The sequence below is a fragment of the Ictidomys tridecemlineatus genome, chromosome 4 (assembly GCF_052094955.1).
Source record: "Ictidomys tridecemlineatus isolate mIctTri1 chromosome 4, mIctTri1.hap1, whole genome shotgun sequence".
Classification (NCBI taxonomy): Eukaryota; Metazoa; Chordata; class Mammalia; order Rodentia; family Sciuridae; genus Ictidomys; species Ictidomys tridecemlineatus.
In genome coordinates, this window is record NC_135480.1 from 92,797,065 (window position 1) to 92,812,334 (window position 15,270).

At 35.2% G+C, this 15,270-nt stretch overlaps 1 protein-coding gene across 1 annotated transcript in view; it reads left to right on the forward strand.

Annotated features, from left to right (window-relative positions):
- The window catches only part of Ddx10 (DEAD-box helicase 10), a 285,891-nt gene that overhangs the window by 128,696 nt on the left and 141,925 nt on the right, over nt 1–15,270 (forward strand). The gene's annotated exons all lie outside the window — the stretch shown is intronic.

Here is a 15,270-nt window from a genome sequence, read left to right on the forward strand (position 1 = left end):
TCACATCAATTACACATCCATATTTTTACATAATGCCATATTAGTAACTGTTGTATTCTGCTACCTTTCCTATCCTGTACTATCTCCCCTCCCCTCCCCTCCCATCTTCTCTCTCTACCCCATCTGTTGTAATTTAATTCTTTCTCTTGTTTTTCTTTCCCTTCCCCCTCACAACCTCTTATATGTAATTTTGTATAACAATGAGGGTCTCCTTCCATTTCCATGCAATTTCCCTTTTCTTTCCCTTTCCCTCCCACCTCATGTCTCTTTTTAATGTTGATCTTTTCCTCCTGCTCTTCCTCCCTGCTTTGTTCTTAGTTGCTCTCATTATATCAAAGAAGACATTTGGCATTTGTTTTTTAGGGATTGGCTAGCTTCACTTAGCATAATCTGCTCTAGTGCCATCCATTTCCCTGCAAATTCCATGATTTTGTCATTTTTTAGTGCTGCGTAATACTCCGTGGTGTATAAATGCTACATTTTTTTTTTATCCATTCATCTATTGAAGGGCATCTGAGTTGGTTCCACAGTCTAGCTATTGCGAATTGTGCTGCTATGAACATCGATGTGGCAGTATCCCTGTGGTACGCTCTTTTAAGGTCTTCAGGGAATAGTCCGAGAAGGGCAATAGTTGGGTCAAATGGTGGTTCCATTCCCAGCATTCTGAGGAATCTCCATACTGCTTTCCAAATTGGCCGCACCAATTTGCAGTCCCACCAGCAGTGTACAAGAGTACCCTTTCCCCACATCCTCTCCAGCACTTGTTGTTTGACTTCATAATGGCTGCTAATCTTACTGGAGTGAGATGGTATCTTAGGGTGGTTTTCATTTGCACTTCTCTGACTGCTAGAGATGGTGAGCATTTTTTCATGTACTTGTTGATTGATTGTATGTCATCCCCTGAGAAGTGTCTGTTCAGGTCTTTGGCCCATTTGTTCATTGGGTTATTTGTTATCCTATTGTTTAAATTTTTTGAGTTCTTTGTATACTCTGGATATTAGGGCTCTATCTAAAGTGTGAGGAGTAAAAATTTGTTCCCATGATGTAGGCTTCCTATTTACCTCTCTTATTGTTTCTCTTGCTGAGAAAAATATTTTTAGTTTGAGTAAGTCCCATTTGTTGATTCTAGTTATTAACTCTTGTGTGATGGGTGTCCTATTAAGGAATTTGGAGCCCGACCCCACAGTATGTAGATTGGAGCCAACTTTTTCTTCTATCAGGCGCAGAATCTCTGATTTGATATCAAGGTCTTTGATCCATTTTGAGTTAACTTTTGTGCATGGCGAGAGAAAGGGATTCAGTTTCATTTTGTTGCATATGGATTTCCAGTTTTCCCAGCACCATTTGTTAAAGATGCTATCCTTCCTCCATTGCATGCATTCAGCCCCTTTATCTAATATAAGAAAGTTGTAATTTTGTGGATTGGTCTCTGTGTCCTCTATTCTGTACATTGGTCCACCCGCCTGTTTTGGTACCAGTACCATGCTGTTTTTGTTACTATTGCTCTGTAGTATAGTTTGAAGTCTGGTATCGTTATACCTCCTGATTCACACTTCCTGCTTAGAATTGCTTTTGCTATTCTGGGTCTTTTGTTTTTCCATATGAATTTCATGAATACTTTATTTATTTCTATAAGAAATGCCATTGGGATTCTAATTGGCATTGCATTAAACCTATAGAGAACTTTTGGTAATATCGCCGTTTTCATGATGTTAGTTCTTTCTATCCATGAACAGGGTATATTTTTCCATCTTTTAAGGTCTTCTTCTATTTCTCTCTTTAGGGTTCTGTAGTTTTCATTGTATAAATCTTTCACCTCTTTTGTTAGGTTGATTCCCAAGTATTTTTTTTTTTTTTTTGAGGATATTGTGAATGGAGTGGTTGTCCTCATTTCCATTTCAGAAGATTTGTCGCTGATATACAGGAATGCCTTTGATTTATGCATGTTGATTTTATATCCTGCCACTTTGCTAAATTCACTTATTAGCTTTTGTAGTTTCTTTGTAGACCCTTTTGGGTCTGTTAGATATATTATCATATCATCCGAATATAGTTATAATTTAGGTTTTTCTTTTCCTATTTTTATGCCTTTAATTTCTTTTGTCTGTCTAATTGCTCTGGCTAGTATTGCTCTGGCTAAATTGAATAGAAGTGGTTAGAGTCTTGTTCCAGATTTTAGAGGGAATGCCTTTAGTTTTTCTCCATTCAGAATGATGCTAGCCTGAGGTTTACCATATATAGCTTTTACAATGTTGAGATAAGTTCCTGTTATCCCTAGTTTTTCAAGAGTTTTGAACATAAAGGGATGCTGAACTTTGTCGAATGCGTTTTCTGCATCTATCAAGGTTATCATGTGGTTTTGATGGTTAAGTCTATTGATGTGGTGAGTAACATTTATTGATTTCCGTATATTGAACCAGCCTTGCATCCCAGGGATGAATCCTAGTTGATCATGATGCACGAGTTTTTTGATATGCTTTTGTATTTGATTCGCCAGGATTTTATTGAGGATTTTTGTATCTAAGTTCATTAGAGATATTGGTCTGTAGTTTTCTTTCTTTGAAGTGTCTTTGTCTGGTTTCGGGATCAGGGTGATGTTGGCCTCATAGAATGAATTTGGAAGAGCTCCTTCTTTTTCTATTTCTTGAAATAACTGAAAAGTGTTAGTATTAATTCTTCTTTGAAGGTTTTGTAAAACTCTCCTGTATACCCATCCGGTCCAGGGCTGTTCTTGGTTGATTGTCTTTTGATGGCTTTTCTATTTCCTCCTTTGTTATTGGTCTGTTTAAATTGTGTGTATCTTCCTGACTTAATCTGGTCAAATCATATGACTTAAGAAATTTATCGATATCTTCTCTATCTTCTATTTTATTGGATTATAGGTTTTCAAAATAATTTCTAATTATCTTCTGTATTTCTGTAGTGTTCGTTGTGATATTGTGTTTTTCATCCTGTATGTTAGTAATTTGAGCTCTCTCCTTTTCTTTGTTAGCATGGCTAAAGGTCTGTTGATCTTATTTATTTTTTCAAAGAACCAACTTTTAGTTTTGTCAATTTTTTCAATTGTTTCTTTTGTTTCAATTTCATTGATTTCCGCTCTGATTTTAATTATTTCTTGCCTTCTACTACATTAGCTGTTGTTTTGCTCTTCCTTTTCTAGGGTTTTGAGATGAAGTGTGAGTTCATTTATTTGTTGTTTTTTTTCTTTTTTTGAGGAATGAACTCCAGGAAATGAATATCCCTCTTAAAACTGCTTTCATTGTGTCCCATAGATTCCGATATGTTGTGTCTGTATTTTCATTTATCTCCAATAATTTTTTGATTTCCTCCTTTATGTCTTCTGTAACCCATTTATCATTCATTAACATATTGTTCATTTTCCAGGTGATGCAGGATTTTTCCTTCCTTGTTTTATCATTCATTTCCAGTTTCATTCCATTATGATCAGATAAGATGCATGGTATTATCTCTACACCTTTATATTTACTAATAGTTGCCCTATGGCATTTTTGAGAAGGATCCATGTACTGCTGAGAAGAACATGTATCCACTTGATGATGGTTGATATATTCTATATATGTCGGTTAAGTCTAGGTTATTGATTGTGATACTGAGTTCTATAGTTTCTTTATTCAGCTTTTGTCTGGAGGATCTGTCCAATGGAGCGAGCGGTGTGTTGCAGTCACCCATAATTATTGTGTTGTGGTCTCTTTGACTCTTGAACTTGAGGAGAGTTTGTTTTATGAATGTTGCAGCACCATTGTTTGGTGCATAAATATTGATAATTGTTATATCTTGTTGGTGGATGGTTCCTTTTAACAGTATATAGTGTCCTTCTTTATCCCTTTTGATTAACTTAGGTTTGAAGTTGATTTTATTCGATATGACTATGGCCACTCCTGCTGGCTTCCAAGGACCATGTGAGTGGTATGATTTTTCCCAATCTTTCACCTGTAGTCTGTGTATGTCTTTTCCTATCATATGAGTCTCCTGAAGGCAGCATATTGTTGGATTTGTTTTTGTAATCCAGGTTATTAGCCTATGTCTCTTGATTGGTGAATTTAAGCCATTAACGTTTAAGGTTGCTATTGATATATGGTTAGTACTACCCGTCATGCTTGTTTGTTTATTTATTTTAATATGGCTAATTCTTCCTTTTTTGTTATTTTTTTTCTTCTTCCCTTTACTGAGATACCTCCCACTGTTAGTTTTGGGTGCTGTTTTTCAATTTCTCTTCTTGTAGTGTTTTGCTCAAGATGCCTTGCAGTGCTGGTTTTCTGGATGCAAATTCTTTTAACTTTTGTTTATCATGAAATATTTTAATTTCATTGCCAAATCTGAAGCTTAATTTTGCTGGATACAGTATTCTTCATTGGAATCCATTATTTTTTAGCGTTTGAAATACGTTGTTCCAGGATCTCCTCGCTTTCAATGTCTGTGATGAAAAATCAGACATTAACCTAATTGGTTTACCCCTGAATGTGATCTGCCTCTTTTCTCTGGTAGCTTTTAATATTCTCTCCTTTTTCTGTATGTTGGATATCGTCATAATTATGTGTCTTGGAGTTGGTCTATTATGGTTTTGAATGTTTGGGGTCCTGTAGGCTTCCAGGATTTGGCAATCCATTCCATCTTTCATATCTGGGAAGTTTTCTAGGATTATTTCAATCAACACATTGTTCATTCTTTTGGTTTGAACCTCTTTACCTTCTTCTATCCCAAAGTCTCTCAGGTTTGGTTTTTTATGATATCCCATATCTCTTGGATAGATTGCTCGTGTATTTTAAGCATACTTTCTGTGTTGACTATATTCTTTTCAAGTTGATAAACTTTGTCTTCATTATCTGATGTTCTGGCTTCTACTTGATCTAGTCTATTTGTAATATTCTCGTTTGAGTTTTTAATTTGGTTTATGGTTTCCTGCATTTCTAGGATTACTGTTTGATTTTTTTTTAAATCTCCATTTCCTGCTAGAGCTCATTCTTTGCCATTTGAATTTGCTTATTTAATTCGTTTTCAAAATATATTTTCATTGTTTGAACTTGCTCTCTAAAGTCTTGTCTAAGATTCCGTTCCATCTGAGTTAGGTATGCCTTGGGTTCTTTCTCTGTCCGTTTTTCTGATGCCTCTAGGTTCTCCTGTGTATTTAAGTTGTCCTGCATTGTTTGTACTCCTTTTCTTTTTTTTCCCCCTTGTTTTTTCATGGTGCTCAAGTTACTTTCCAACTCTGTTTGACTGCTGTGTTTCTGTTTTCTCCTTTAAATTTGTTTTAGTTTTCATAGTTCTACTATCTCTCCTTTGTGTTAGGAGACAATGTTTAGAGATGTTGGATTTAATTGTGATTTAAAGTAAATTTATTAGTTTCATTAAGGCCTTCAGATTTTGATGGCATATAGAGAATTGAGGTTTGGACTTAGGATTTTATGTTAGGGTCGGGCGATTTGATGGTATGGAGGTTAGTGTATGTTAGCCTCTTTGGGGGGTTGCTCAAATGCAGGCGGATATTAACAAGAGAATAGACAGGAGCACTTGGGGGTAGTTAAGGGCTTAGGCGGGCTATCGACCGATTCGTAATATTCATCTATTTGCATTTAGTAAGTTATATGTAATCTGGGTGTTCATGCTTAAGAGGAAAGATGGGGAAAAGGTAAGGACGCAAACCAAGAAAGAGAGAGGGAGAGAAGAAAGAAATTTAAAAGAATAGAAAAGAAAAGAAATGATAAAAAATAAAATGCAGTATAATAAATTACAATTGAAAAAAATAATTAACAACTAAAAAAATTTAAAATTAAAAATTTAAAGAATTAAAAAAATGAGAAAAGAGAGAGAAAAAAAAGGGCACTGTTAGGCTTCTATTTTCTTTGCTTCCAGTAGTTGGTGCTGTGCCATTCGGGCCAATATTTTGCCCTCTGGCTGTAGGATTCAGTCCCCAGAGGCCGCTCCCCCCTCCCCAAAAACCTGTTAGATTAGGTTTATTCCTGGCCTCTCCTCCCCTGGCTTCTCCTGCTAGCCAGGCCTTCCCTAATGTGATTCCTCTTGGCAGTTCAAACTGTCCTCTGGGCCTGCAGTTTGCTGGGTGTGGAGGGTGGCTATTAGGATCCGGTACCTTATTGTTTTGATTTCTTCCTCTTGCCCCTCTCCCAGAGCTGGCAAGACAGGTTTCATTTTCGCTGCTGGTGGGAGGGAGAGTTGGAGGTCAAGTGCCTTTACCTTTCCCCATGTCTCTATTCAGGCTCATTCTGATAATCCCTCCCCTGGAAAGCCGGGGAGAGATTTTATGTGAATTCCCCGCTGTATGGGAGATGGACTGAATAACACACACCTGTTTTATTGTTGCAATCTGTCGGAAACTGGCGATGGTGACGTCAGCTCTCCAAAATGGTGGCCACTGGCTTCCTTGGTGGACTGTCCGGTGTGGAGGACAGGACTGGACCGCTTCCTTCCCTGTCTCAAACCCCGAACTCAGCCCGGAGCTCAGTGAGGGCACAGCCGGCAGGACTCTACAGAATCCGCAGCGCCGTTTTTCTCTGCGTTGCTGGCCACTTCTCGGCACCCCGCCGTCTCTAACCTCGGGGCAGGCGCGGATCAGTCAGCCTGGATCTCTCTCCTAAATTTTTATTATCAATCTTTTTTAATTTAGCCATTCTAGTGTTATCTGATTGTGACATTTTCTGATGACAAATTATATATCTTTTTATGTGCGTTTTGATCATTTTCTATATATTTTGCAAAAGCATCTGGTAGAATTAATTTTCTTAATGTTGTTTTTGGAAATTAAAAAAATTTTAACTTTGGAATCTAGTGTATCTTTTAAAATTTTTTTTGTGTTGGGTTACTTTTTTATTTTTTGTGCCCTAAGAAGGCATTGCCTGTAGAAAGATATCACTAACATTGTATTCTTAGTTATCAGAGTTTTATAATTTTAATTTTTACAATATATTGGAATGAATTTCTTCAGTAAGATAGGGATTGAGATGTGTTTATTTCTATGTAGATTTTCAATGTTTATATATAATTTCTTTACCAGTCTATTTCCCTTTATGAATAAGCTGGGCTTCTGCCTAAACTCCATTTTTGGACTTTCTATTCTGCTCTATCATCTATATTTATCCTTATTGCCAATATCATAAACTGCCTCAGTTATTATGGTTTTATATTAAGTCATGGAAACAGTTAAGGTAAGGCCTTCAACTGTATTTTTCCTCAGTATTATCTTGCCTATGCTAAATCTTTTGAATTTCCATATAAATTTTAAATCGTAGTTGTTGATTTTATGAAAAACACATGAGAACTTTGATTACAAATGCGTTGTTCAGTTTTGGATTTTATAGCTTAGTAATTCTACATTATTTTGGCCGATTTTTGGCCCCCAATGAGAGTTCAAGTGTAGGGAGACAAGATCCACATTGAATGTGTGGCAGAGCCACCCTGTCTTGGAAGCCTCATGGTCCTAAGGAGATACTGTGTCTTTTTAACTACTTTCTAAGATGTCTTTTCCAGGGTTCCTTCAAGGAACATGTCCTTGACAAGGAAGTCTGAATTTATTCTTTGTATCAGATTATTAGTTCTGAATCCAGATGAAGTCTGCCAACCTGGTGTCATTTTTACTATAAGAATAAACATATGAGCTGCCCTCTTGGCACAGTGGGCTGTGCATCAGTCTCATAATCTGAAGAATAAAGGTATGGATATACTACTTTTATCAGGTTGCCAGGGAGATAGAGGAGCTAGAAAGTTAGTGAAATTTCTCTTTACCTACACCATAGCTGTCTTTCATCAAACTGAGGAAGTTGCCTTCTCTTCTCACTTTGCTGAGTGCTTTATTTTTTAAATTATGAAGGGGCATTATTTAGTCAAGTACTTTTTATATATTGATTAAAATGATAGAGTTTCTTCCCTTTAATATGTTAATGTAATGAATTATATTAATTGATTTTGCTTTCCTGGGCTATATCCAAATGAGTCATTTTATTACCTTTATATATATAAAATCTTGGTTCAATTTCATAATATTTTATTCAGAATTTTTGCTTCTGTATTCAGGAGTGATACTGTGATTTTCTTCTATAGTGTCTGTAGCAGGTTTTGATGTCAGGGTTCTGCTTGGCCCTATATGAAAAATGGAATGTTTTTTGTTAAGATTTTTTTTTTTTTTAATCTTTAAAAGTGCAGTAATGTACACTAGTGAGGCTGACAGTGCCTGGAGAATTTTTGTGTGAAAATTTTAAATTACAAATTTAGGTTCTTTGGTGTATATATAGGGATATTCAGAGTTCTTTTTTTTTTTTTTTTTTAACCTCCCTGTTTTCCCTTGTGTTAGGTCTAGTCAGTTTTGATTTCTAAATTCTTGGCCATTTAATTCTAACTTGTTGTACAGATGATTTGTTTACCTGTCTTCAGGTTATTGGTTCTTTATTTTGTGTTAAATTTCCAACTAGTTTTCTCTGAAATTTTCATTTTAGAAGTTGTTTTTTAAATTGTGGGATTTCTATTTCTTCATTGGGATTTTTTCCCCTTAGTATTTCAATCTCTTTTGAAATAACCCCCTTTTTTAAGCCCACCAAATCCATCTTTTCCACATATTTATTAAAGATATTTGTTTTTATTGATTTTTTTCTATTGACTATGAGGCATATTTTTCTTTTTTTCTTTCTGATTTTTTTATCATATGCTTAAGATGCTATGTTGTAGAAATATGATTTTATCTTCCTTTGAAGTGTATTTTAACAGATGATTAAATTACTTATAGGCCATCTAAAATGTGGAAGCTTTATTTTCCATCTTATTAAGTCAGGACTGTTTTGGTTTCACCTTCAGTTATGAAAAACTGAAGTTCTAGAAATTTTATGGCATTTTAATGGAAAGCACAAGGTGTCTACAAAGTTATTCTAATTTAGTGGACTCAAACTTCAACCTTTGTCTTTGTTTCAGTGAGGGACAGCTGCAGTCTCTGCCATTTCTTCCTGAGCTTCTTGGAGTTGGCTGTTAGCATGTGCATTTCAGTTGTCAGAAAAGAATTTCAGGAGTTATATACAGATTCGAGCCACCTTCTCTTGTGGCTCCCTCTGTTTTGAGATTTCTTTTAATGTGTATGTCTGGACCCATACTAAATGATCTGATTCCTCAGACTAGTGGACAGTATCTTTCTGGTTTTAGAGCCAATAGTCCATAATGGATTGGAGAATGTCTTTAGGGAGGAAAAAACATGTAAGTGGGTTAGGTAGGGAGAACACTAAAAAAGACCCATAATCTCTGGCATTTCTGAATATGATATCAGTCTCATGATGATGTTTAACATAACATTGATATAGGGAGATTATCTTTGTTTGCCTAACTACTCCCATAGCCTCTCACTCTCTGGCCAGTGACAGAAGCAGCAAAGAAGTATTTGACACAGCATTGCTGGCCTATAGATGGAGGACATTATGTGAGAAAGGGATCCAAAAAAGTGAGAAGTCCCTGCCTGATAGCCAGCAAGGAAAGGGGGCCTCAGGTCTTATAAATACAAGGAGCCAAATTCTGCTAACAACCTTAAGGAGCTTGATAGTGAATTTTTCTCCAGAGCTTTCAGATGAGGAGTTTGCCTAGCTGACATTTTGATTTCAGATTTCCAATAATCCCAAACAGAGAATTTGCTGCATTATGTCAGATTTCTAATTTAACAGAACTCTGAGCTAATAAATAGCTGTTATTTTAAGTGGTTAGGTTCTGGTAACTGGTTATCCTGCAGTAGAAAACTAATACAACAGGAATTTCATGCAGCATAATTTCCTTCTTTCCTGAGAATTCCTTTTAATTTCTGCTTGATACTGCTTCTCTTCAGTACAAGTAGTTATTTTATATATTTCATATTGATTTTGTAATCATCATCTGGGACTACCATTCTGATACAAGTTGTTCAGCTGTTAACTCGAGCTAGAACTTCCCATTCACATCATTTTGTGGGTCCTTTTTTCACATTAAAATTATTTATATAGGTTTCATGTTAGTTACATAACATCTCAATGTGTTGGAGGACCATCTCCTAATGTTAGGTGTTTTTACTTTTGCTATTAAAAGAGAAAAAGCTGCAGATATCTCTCTCAGTCCTGTTATTTACTTGGGATACATTTGGAATAGAATTCTGGGTCTAAAAGGAATAGAGGAAATTCTCAAAACCTTTGGAGTAAGATATATAAGTTCACTTTCTGTTGGGCCCCTTGCATGCTATGAGAGATTGGGGCAAGTTTAAAGTAGTCTCATTTTCCCCTTACGTGAAAGGGTAAGAAAGTCTGTTTCTCATAGTTTCTTGGATATGAGATTACATTATTTATAGAAAATACTGGCAAAGCTATGGACACATAGTGGTAGATGACGAGATAAAGACAATGACTATCGCTAATTTAGTGTTTTTCCAGCTTGTTTTCCGAGTAAAATGCCCATTTACAGTTGGATTGCTTTTCAAAACAGATCATCTTACATAATGAAAAAAGACAACTATAAATGGCAAGAACACAAAACATGCTGACAGAAGTTGCAGATGAAAGTACAGTTTATCAATTACATGTTGTGTGCTGAATCCAAAAGATAAAATTATCCTATTCCCTTTAGTTTGTGCATCAAAATGAAATCCTATTAAGATGACTTTCAAGTGTGGCTTCTGGGGACTACTCCTGCCCTGCCCCAACAATATGCTTGCTTTGGTATAAGGCTAATCTGTTGGGTTAAGCCAGCAAATACCCTGGCTGGGGTTGTTTTCAATATGAGTGTCTTTTTAAGTAAACCAATTTTAAAACCTGTCCACTGAAATTCTTTATTGGTGCTAATTGGATTTGTAGTTTTTATAGTTGACCACATTTTCCATAAATATACTTCTCTGTGTCCCAAAGGATGCTATTTTTATTATATAACACATTGAAATAATATATCCTGAATATTCTCCTTAAGTACTTTATTAACATAGATGCCTGGGTTTTATTGTTGCAAAATGTTTCTATTAACAACTCCTCCCGCCTTGGGGTAGAAAAGGTACTGATTTACATAAGCTGACTAAAATGAAATTTTCAAGAGGAAGGAAAATTAAGTACCTTACAATGTGAATTGTCATTGTAAGCTAATGTACTTACAAAGAAGTTCATCTAATGGAATTGAATTCAGTGAAAAAAATTTAGTTTATAATGTTATGATGTATATAAAATGATGTGCATAATATTTAGCTGTATGAAAGGATTAGCTCAGTTCCTATTGATCCTTTCCCTCTTATTCCCATAAAGTAAAAGAAGAAAGTTATTTGTGTTTAAAATGGTTCTAACTTATAGTTGAAATAGCCTTTCTTAAAAAGGTAACAAAGGTTACCAGAGGTTCTAAAAGTGTAAAGTTGAAAACCAAAGAACTATCCCCTACCCCTATTATTTATTTTGATGAACAGTTGGCAATATATATATATATATTTTTTTTTTTTTCTTGGTAGAAATAAAAATAGCAAAAGTTAGTATAGCTAACTGAATGGATAACTGAACCATACTATTTTAAAATTTTCTTTAAAAAATTTAAAAGATTCTGTGATATAAGTAAAGGGCCATGTTTCCTTGGGTGATTGGGAACTAACAGCATAGACCTCAGGAAAGATTATTGTCAGATATCCCTCCTTTTCAGCCAGTACAAAATATGGAGGCCATTTGTTTAATGGTTTGCAGATTTACGGCACAAATTCTCCAGTTAATTCTGACAAGCTCAGGTGATGAGTATGGTATATGAGATCATATATGGTATAGGCATGGGCCTTGGCTATACCTTAGAAACCATTTCTTTGTTTAGGTTTCTGATTAGGAATTGCTCTTGCCACAGGCAGTTTTGCAGAACATTTTCAGATATGAATTTTAATATGGAGGACCCCACTTTTTTCAGAGGAGGCGCAGTCTTTCATTTCTTCAGTCATTTCATTCAGCAGTCATTTTTTAGTGTCTTTTGGATATGGTTGAAATCTACATGATCAGTTTTTCTCATCTGCAGTTAAATTCTACTTAGACTGTTTCTAAATCACTTTAGACTCTTGAGTTAAAATGTTTTTTGGATATGGTTGAAATCTATGATTAATTTTTCTCATCTGCGATTAAATTCTACTTAAGACTATTTCTAAAGTACTTTAGATTTTTCAGTTCTATTCCTTTAGAACTGCTTTTGCTTGTTTCTGTTAAGTACATCTTAATTTATTGTAGTATAACTTAGGCTATTCTTCATGTACCATATTCTCATATTTGCTATTTTTAAATTTTAGTTTGTACAGTACTTTTATCAAAGCAAATAATTTAGTATATTTTATAGAGAGAACTCAATCTTCTTTTGCTCATAGGTGCTATCATTAAAGTTAAAAATGAACATTTCTATTCCTTTATAGTAATGCTGTTTGCCGTGTCTACCAAATTACCAGCTAGTAGTAAGCTTTGATCAGATCTTCTTGAAGCATTTAGAAAGAGGAGCATGAGGGCAGGACTCTAATGAATTATAGAAAGAGAATCCAGCAAAACAAGGATAGGAGAAAAGCCAGAGAGAGCATATTAGGAGGCAAGTTAATGGCACCAAATTGTGTCACTGAGATCTATCCCCTCTTCAGTGTTCAATGGCCATGACCTGAGTTTGGGTCATTTCTCTTTTCTTCACATATATATATGCTTTCCCTGGAATATCCATGTTCTTAGTGTTAAATGATTCCTATTTAACTTTTATCACGGAGGTTATTCATCACTTCACTGAAACCATTTTCTCTAGCCTATTTCCTATGGTTTCTTTATCACATATATAAGTCTCATTCATTGAATTTACCCCTGTATTAGAATTGTCCCTCTAGGCCTAGCTTCTTAGAAGACTGAGGCAAGAGGATCACTTTGAGCCTAGGAGTTTGACATCATCTTGGGTAACATAAGAAGACCCTGTCTCTGAAATAAAATAAATAAATTGGGGGCCAGGAGTGTAGCTCAGTGATAAAGTTAGTACTCGGCATGTGTGATCCCTTAGTTTGATCCCCGGCATCACTAAAAGAATGAAGAAATCTGTGATTGTTAGTCCTATTTTATTGTAAGCTTTTTAAAGATATAAGACTGTTTTAATCATCTTTTTAAACTTTAGTTTGGCTTTAATGGAAGCTTAAAAATTAATAAAAAAGACTTAACAGAGTTCGTTGTTTTTAACAATGAGGCAATAATAATTGGTGATCTTTCCCTATCTCAGAATATTTTATTCACTTGTGGAGATGAAAGGCCATATTGAGGTACGTTGATAAAATGAATGGAAGAAGGGATGAGTGGGCCATGATTCAAGGAGGTTGACTGTGAAAGGCAGAAGGGGTGGAAGAATGGAGGCGATAGCTGACAGGGAATGCTTTAAAATAAATGAAAACTGGGACATCTGAACATGATAATAGTCTTAGGGAAGGAGCCCCAGAGGAGGACCTCATTGAGGAGATGGGAATTTGTGAGGATTTGAGAGAGGTCAAATCCAGAAAATAGGTTGTAGTGGGGGAGGCGAACTTTTGAAATGACAAGCTTTCTGCATTTGAGAGTAAAACAAGAGAAAGTTCTAAATAATTGACTTAGAATTGAATTTTGGGGCCGAACCCCTTAAATAAGTTGCATCCTCCTCATGTTACACCTTATATTAGAGCCAAAGTTGAATAGTATTCACCTTCAGTGATGTGTTGGAAATGTGACCCTGAAAACAGTGGTATAGTGAGTCTGGTGGCTGTTGCTTTTAGTGTATTTCGATGAGCCATCTGTGTGTGCGGGTACTGCATGTGTGGATTAAACCAATATATCAAAAATATTTTTAAACATTGTATCTGTACTGAAATGTACAGACTTTATTCATTATTCCCCAAATTCAGTATAACAATTATATGCATAGCATTTTACATTGTATAGATATTGTAGGTAATTCTGACATGGTTTAATGTATACAGGGAGATATACAAAGGTTGTATGCAAGCAATACTCCATTTTGTTGAAGGTAGTTTAGAGCATCTTCAGATTTTGGTATCTTATGGGGTTTTGGAACAGCCTAGTGGACACAAAGAGACCATGTAAAAGAGAGACATGTTACCTGTTTATTTTGTTTTTGAGAATGTTCTTCTTTATTTCAAATTAATTTTATAGGTATATCTGAGAGGTAGCTCTTGAAACACTTGTGAAAAAGTGATGCTATATATACTACCGTATCACTCAGTTTCAAAGAAGAATGTGTAGCTATTTAGAGAGGCAATTGAATATACATATGCCTATTTTTTCAAATATTCAACATTAGATCTGTTTATAAGCTGTGAGGAAAAAGCATTTTCATATAGAGTACAATGATAAAATTCTTGGCTGACACATATAAAATGCACTTTTTCAACAAAATGACTGAAGTCTGCTTTATTTATAAAACCAGGCTTTAATTCTGAAGGTTGTATTGCTGATGTTTTGTGCATAGGATACTTTACACTGCAACTAAAAAGAATACAACTAAAGGTGGCATATAGAACAAGGAAGACTTGTTTACATAATGAGAAACATGGATGAAAGGCATTTCTAGGGTTAATGCCTTCAATAATGTCAAGATCAAGGTTCTGTCTTTTTGCTCTTATACTCTGATGTCCTTACTGAAATGACTTTTGTCCTCAGATTTGTCCTCTCATGAGTAAAAGACACTGTAAACTCCAAAGTAATTAAATATTCCCCCACAATTCTTATTTAATTATCTTGTTGTATAGTGTGTTTTTGTCATGAAGAGGACAAATATCCTCAGTGATTCTATTGTACAGCTATTTAGGCTCAAGAGTGCTGAATTTCACCAATTAAGATTAACCAGGGAGTTTATAAACCCACCTCCTCTGAAGCAGGTCATTTGATAACTGAAGAAATCAATTCTTTTACTAAGGAATGAAAGAAAGGAATTCAATTAGTGGTACCTATCCTTTTAAAAAATATGTTTTTTTTAGTTGTAGATGGACATAATACCTTTATTTATTTTTATGTGGTGCTGAGGATTGAACCCAGTGCCTCACATGTGCTAGGCCAGTGCTCTACCCCTGAGCCACAACCCTAGCCTGGTATCTACCCTTTGATGGATTAAAGTTCTAGATAAATTCCCTTATGTTTTGAATTTGTGGTATTCACTATTATCACTTAAAGAAGAGTTACATAAATGGCTCACTTGAGAGACAAATCTCCAGATAGGCAATTTGATTAAAGTAGTGAACTATAAAGAGAATATTTTGGCCAGGAAGGAAATAGGGTTATCAGAACACACTTTAGTTAT